This window comes from Oratosquilla oratoria, chromosome 31 (genome assembly GCF_046742065.1).
Source record: "Oratosquilla oratoria isolate Oo_2021 chromosome 31, ASM4674206v1, whole genome shotgun sequence".
NCBI lineage: Eukaryota > Metazoa > Arthropoda > Malacostraca > Stomatopoda > Squillidae > Oratosquilla > Oratosquilla oratoria.
Genome location: NC_134807.1, coordinates 33,033,073 through 33,038,072, shown reverse-complemented (window position 1 = coordinate 33,038,072; position 5,000 = coordinate 33,033,073). Strand labels below are relative to the sequence as shown.

Here is a 5,000-nt window from a genome sequence, read left to right as displayed (position 1 = left end):
TCCAGGCTTTCCCGCATCGCGAACGATTCTTCAGCGGTCACTCACGCGCACGGTCACACTTGTGTTTATCTTAGCCTTTGACAGTGATCCTCGAGGACGCACGGTGTGGAGGGGGAGATTGGCGAGTCTGAGTGACGAGGGGCCGACGTGTCTAACCTCCACGCCAAACGCAGGGAAACTGGCGGGGAGCAAAGCCGGCCACCACCTTTCCACACTCCACCTCTCTCTTCCCCTCTGGATCTCTTCCCCCTGGTCGACTCACTGCCTCCTCCTCCTCCTCCTCCTCCTCTTCCCCTCGTCCTTCACATCCCTCACTCCATCCCCTCTCCCACTCTCTCCCATCCTGCCCGATAGCCCCCCTTCCCTGACTCTCTCTTCCTTCCTTTTCCCACCACACTGCCACCACCAACTGTTCAGCTGATTCTTCATCACAGTTCTCTGCAGAAACCATCCCCCCCTCTGGAAAATGCTTCGTTTTCTTTTGCTTTTCTCGCACTTCCCTCCTCTTGTTGTGGACGCCTTTGTTCTTCGGGAGGGTTTTGTGGGCATAGGAAACGTCTTTTGCCCGCTTGATACACACGACACGGCTCTCTATCGCTTCCTGGGCCAGTGTGCCACTTCCCTTTAGGAGTATTTCTTGGGAATCGTGTCTGATGTTCGGGACGCGGCCTTTCATGCGCCGCTATTAGGCGCCAGTTATTACTTTCCCTACTTCTGGTTCCCTTTTTCTCCGGGGACAATCAGACCCTCCAATAATCTTCGATTCTTCTTGTCTTTTGGGCTTTGTTGAGTACGGACTATTTCTTTCTTCTACGCAAGTTTATTTTTCTTTTCTTCTACTTCTAAGTGACAGAACACTTTCTTGCAAAAAAAAAAAAAAAAAAGAATACCTAAAACCAAATACTTTTCAATTCTACTGAACTCCTCTGATAAATAAGTACCTCACTAAAACTTTTCGGTGATTTTTCTTTTGTACTCTTCATTTACATGCATGCCTCGGTCCATACCCAATAAATCGGTCCGCGGGAACTACGAGCGAGTCTTCTAAATAAAAACGTTCTCTCATAATTCTTTACAGCTTCGCGCTAACCCCCAAGGTCGTTCCTTCCACACAAGGTCTACTTCCTCGTCCCTTGTGGACAATGACGGCACTCCTCTTTGTAGTAGTGGTAGGCAATTCTTAACCTCGTTTCTCGTGATTCACCCCATACTAACTTCTTCTTCTTCTTCTTCTTCTTCTTCTTCTTCTTCTTCTTCTTCTTCTTCTTTTTCTTCTTCTTCTTCTTCTTTTCCTTCCTGAAGATGACTTCAATCAAAAAGTCGTCATCAATCCACTAATATTACTAAATCCATTTATAGAATTATTTTCTCTTTCTAGAGATCCTTGGAAAAAAAGTCAGATATCTATTAAACACACTCACTATTCTATGAATCGGATCTGCAAAAGGTCCAATATCCAGCGGAGTAAGTAGATATCTACAAAATATTACTTGTTTTTGTGATGTGATCCCTTTTAAGATATTCTGTAGCCCCAAATGTCTGTGACATTTAGATTGAGAATGACTTACCAATAGTGTTTAAGATCGGAGAATTCAAGAATATTATGCGAATATTCTCAAGTATTATTGACGACGAGCGTTTTACATCACAGTATTTAAGAATGACATGAATTAATAAACTATGTTACTATATTATAAATAGATTATTCTCAAGTCTCTAATTATGAACACCAACGTAATGTATAAGAGGAATAGACAAAGGACTCAACGGCGTCATTTATGCAGCTTTTCAAACAACCCAAGTTTGCCAAGCAACTGCATCGTTTATTTTTCAGAATCGGTTGCCAGGTAGCAAATCTCAATCGAGGATGTTCACCTACTCCTCTTGTTTTTAAATAACAAAAAACTTTAGTCGAAGTGAAATAGTAATAAGAGAAAAAAGTAAGAATATTTAAGAACATTAATAAAGAAAATATGGGAACTTTCCTGTTATGGTCCCACCACTAATTTTTTTTCTTCTGTTGTCTTTGATTTTGTTTATCTTAGGTTAGATTAGGATAGGTTAGGATAGGTTAGGTTAGGTTAGGTTAGGTTAGGTTAGGATAGGTTAGGTTAGGTTAGGTTAGGTTAGGTTAGGTTAGGTTAGGATAGGTTAGGTTAGGTTAGGTTAGGTTAGATTAGGATAGGTTAGGTTAGGTTAGGTTAGGTTAGGTTAGGTTAGGTTAGGTTAGGTTAGGTTAGGTTAGGTTAGGTTAGGTTAGGTTAGGTTAGGTTAGGATAGGTTAGGTTAGGTTAGGTTAGGTTAGGTTAGGTTAGGTTAGGTTATTGCCCCACCTTTCTCTGTTTATTGCCCCACCACTAATTTCTTTTATTTTTCTGTTGTCTTTGATTTATTTTTATCTTAGGTTAGGTTAGAATAGGTTAAGATAGGTTAGGTTAGGTTAGGTTATTGCCCCACCTTTCTCTGTTTATCTTACCAACATTTTTTTCCTTCAGAAAAAACAAGCCTATAATGGATAATCAATTTAAAAACAATCATTCGTAAACTTAACCATGAAGAGAAATGTATCACCTACTTACAAGATGTTGTTACATTTTGGTGGTGGGGTAATAACAGGAAAGTTCCAAAATATGTTTCATAGAATGCCACAGAGGCTTACAAATGGGACCAGAATGCGAAAATTAGTGGGAGTTAGTGGATGTTTGACAAAACAATTCACTGTTGAAAGGTGTCCCCCAGGAGGCTAAAGACCAATGTCACGTAAGGATAGGACACATAAGGACATGAAAACATAAGAATGGAGGTGACTGCAAGAGACCATAAGACCTACACTAGACAGTTCCATGTCCCTTATTACTTTTCATCCCTATCCATAAACTTACCTCACTTTCCCTTAAAACAGTGGTTCTTAACCTGTGGAGAATTCCCCACTGGTGGGGAATGGCGGAGTTGCCAAGTGGGGAATGACCGGTCGGACAGAAGAACCACTGTCTTTTTTTTTTTTTCTTAATCGATGTGTTTTTGTTTCTTTTTGTTTGTTTCTGGTGTCTTCTTGTTGTCACATTTCGTGCAAACAAAAATTAAGGGCCGTAAAATGACACAAAAAAAAGCAAAGCGTTTATTTACGTACTAAACACTGCATGGGTTAAAATCGAATTTGTCAAAGACCGATGCTGTGGTGGGAAATGGAGAGTTGGCTCACTAAAAAGTGGGGAATAGGAGAAAAAAGGTTAAGAACCCCTGCCTTAAAAGAACTAATTGTTTCAGCACTCACTATTTTGTTACTAAGTCTATTTCATTCGTTTACCACTCTGTTGGTTAACCAGTTTTTGCCTATTTCCTGCTTAAACCTGAAAAAAGGAAGAGGGTCTTTTGATTGAAAGAGGAAAAAAGAATTGAGGAGGAGCGCAGTGCGCACACGAGCACCATTGTTTAAGGAGAACACGGACAGTGGAAGGAGACCACGGGCTTCAACACAACGCGGAACAAGCAATGCGCCTCCTGGCTTCTCAGCCGACGGTCGATAAACTGGGACCTGTGTAAACATTCCGAGAAAATGGATCGTAAAATGTGTCGCACCATACTGAAATAAGAGGCGATGAAGACACACTGTGTGTGAAGAACAACGACAAGTAACCAAGGGTAAGTCTCCGAAGAGGAAGTAACTAGTTTGCCGAGGAGATGCAGCACTGCAAAACTGTAGAACGAGGGGGGTAAACACAGGGAAATAAGCCGCTTGGATTCCAGTTGGAGTTGCCAAATGCCAGAAAACCTATCAACGATAGCACAATTGACAGGTTGTGTCTTGACACAAAAGTCTGACTTTGGCATGTCATCAGGATGGATCCATTTCCTGATTATATATAACTGGAGCTCGCGCAGCGTTCCGTTAATGTGGTGATGGAAGAGTGAGCGATGCAGTCAAAAATCGGTCAACATTGAAATGTACCTACGCGAACCTGGATGTTTTCATTAGGACAACCACGTTTTCACATTTATTCATTCGCTCCTACCGTTAACTGATTGCAAACGGACGAAATCTATCAAGTTTTTGACATATCCGTTCTGGAACGAAATGCCATTATCTCGCTTAACAGTTTATTGTATCTTAAAAATTCATATAATCATTTATTTATTATTATATTTATTCATTTCATTCATTATTTTATTTCATTACCATTAATTAATCTATTAATATATTTTATCAATTTACTATGTTGTTATTTATTAACGAATACATCTGTTCATTCAAATATACATTCATTAGTCTATATACTTATTCATTTATATAATTTACTTGTTTGTTTATTTAATCTATTCGTGTATGTCATTTTTCTTTGAGGAAATGACTTTCCCATTTTTTTGTAATATTTTACCAAACACTTAATCAAGGAGAGCACATGTGTGTCTTGTCAACTTAGATGAAAACATTCTCGGGGATTCTGTTTTTGCAAACTTATCTCTTTCCCGGAGCCACTGCCCCCCCCCCCTCCCCCTCCCGTCAATGTCGATGGTGGCGCCACTCAGAAAGCCCGACTCGGGTGGCCAAAACTGGAAAGCGATCTACCGTGGGATGACCACTGCCTAGCCCACCTGGAGAAATATTGGTAGATGTTCGATATCTACCTATGTATATACCAAAGGCCTCTTCCCCATTATAAGGAAGGAAGTCAATTGAGGCATGCAGCTACTGCCACCCAGTCAACTCCCATCCACAACCCTGGTTTTCCTCTCATCTTAGCTCCTCGTGGATGAGAGGTCATCCCTGACTCCTGCCCACTACTCGGGTTATAATCAATGCAGCATACTCGAATTGCTTTCACATTATTCAAGAATATATTATCAAACCAGCTTAGTGCCTCGGCCTCTGCTGTGGAAGTGTTGTGTCTTGCTGCATTGCTTCAGACCCGATAAATGGGGAGTGATCAAGGATGATTTCAACCACAAGGAGCTGAAATAGTATGGAAACAAAAGGGTGAAGGATGGTTGTGGGAGAGTTG

General features: G+C 40.9%; 1 protein-coding gene across 4 annotated transcripts in view; it reads right to left on the bottom strand.

Annotated features, from left to right (window-relative positions):
* The window catches only part of LOC143041508 (dual specificity calcium/calmodulin-dependent 3',5'-cyclic nucleotide phosphodiesterase 1A-like), a 629,075-nt gene that overhangs the window by 398,414 nt on the left and 225,661 nt on the right, over nucleotides 1-5,000 (bottom strand). Inside the window, exon 1 of one of the 4 annotated variants that reach the window (XM_076213464.1) lies at nucleotides 103-354. The exons of the other annotated variants lie outside the window; for them this stretch is intronic. The gene's annotated coding sequence lies outside the window, so the exon portion shown is untranslated. Of the gene's footprint in view, nucleotides 1-102; nucleotides 355-5,000 lie in introns of those variants that run through there. 4 annotated transcript variants of the gene reach the window in all.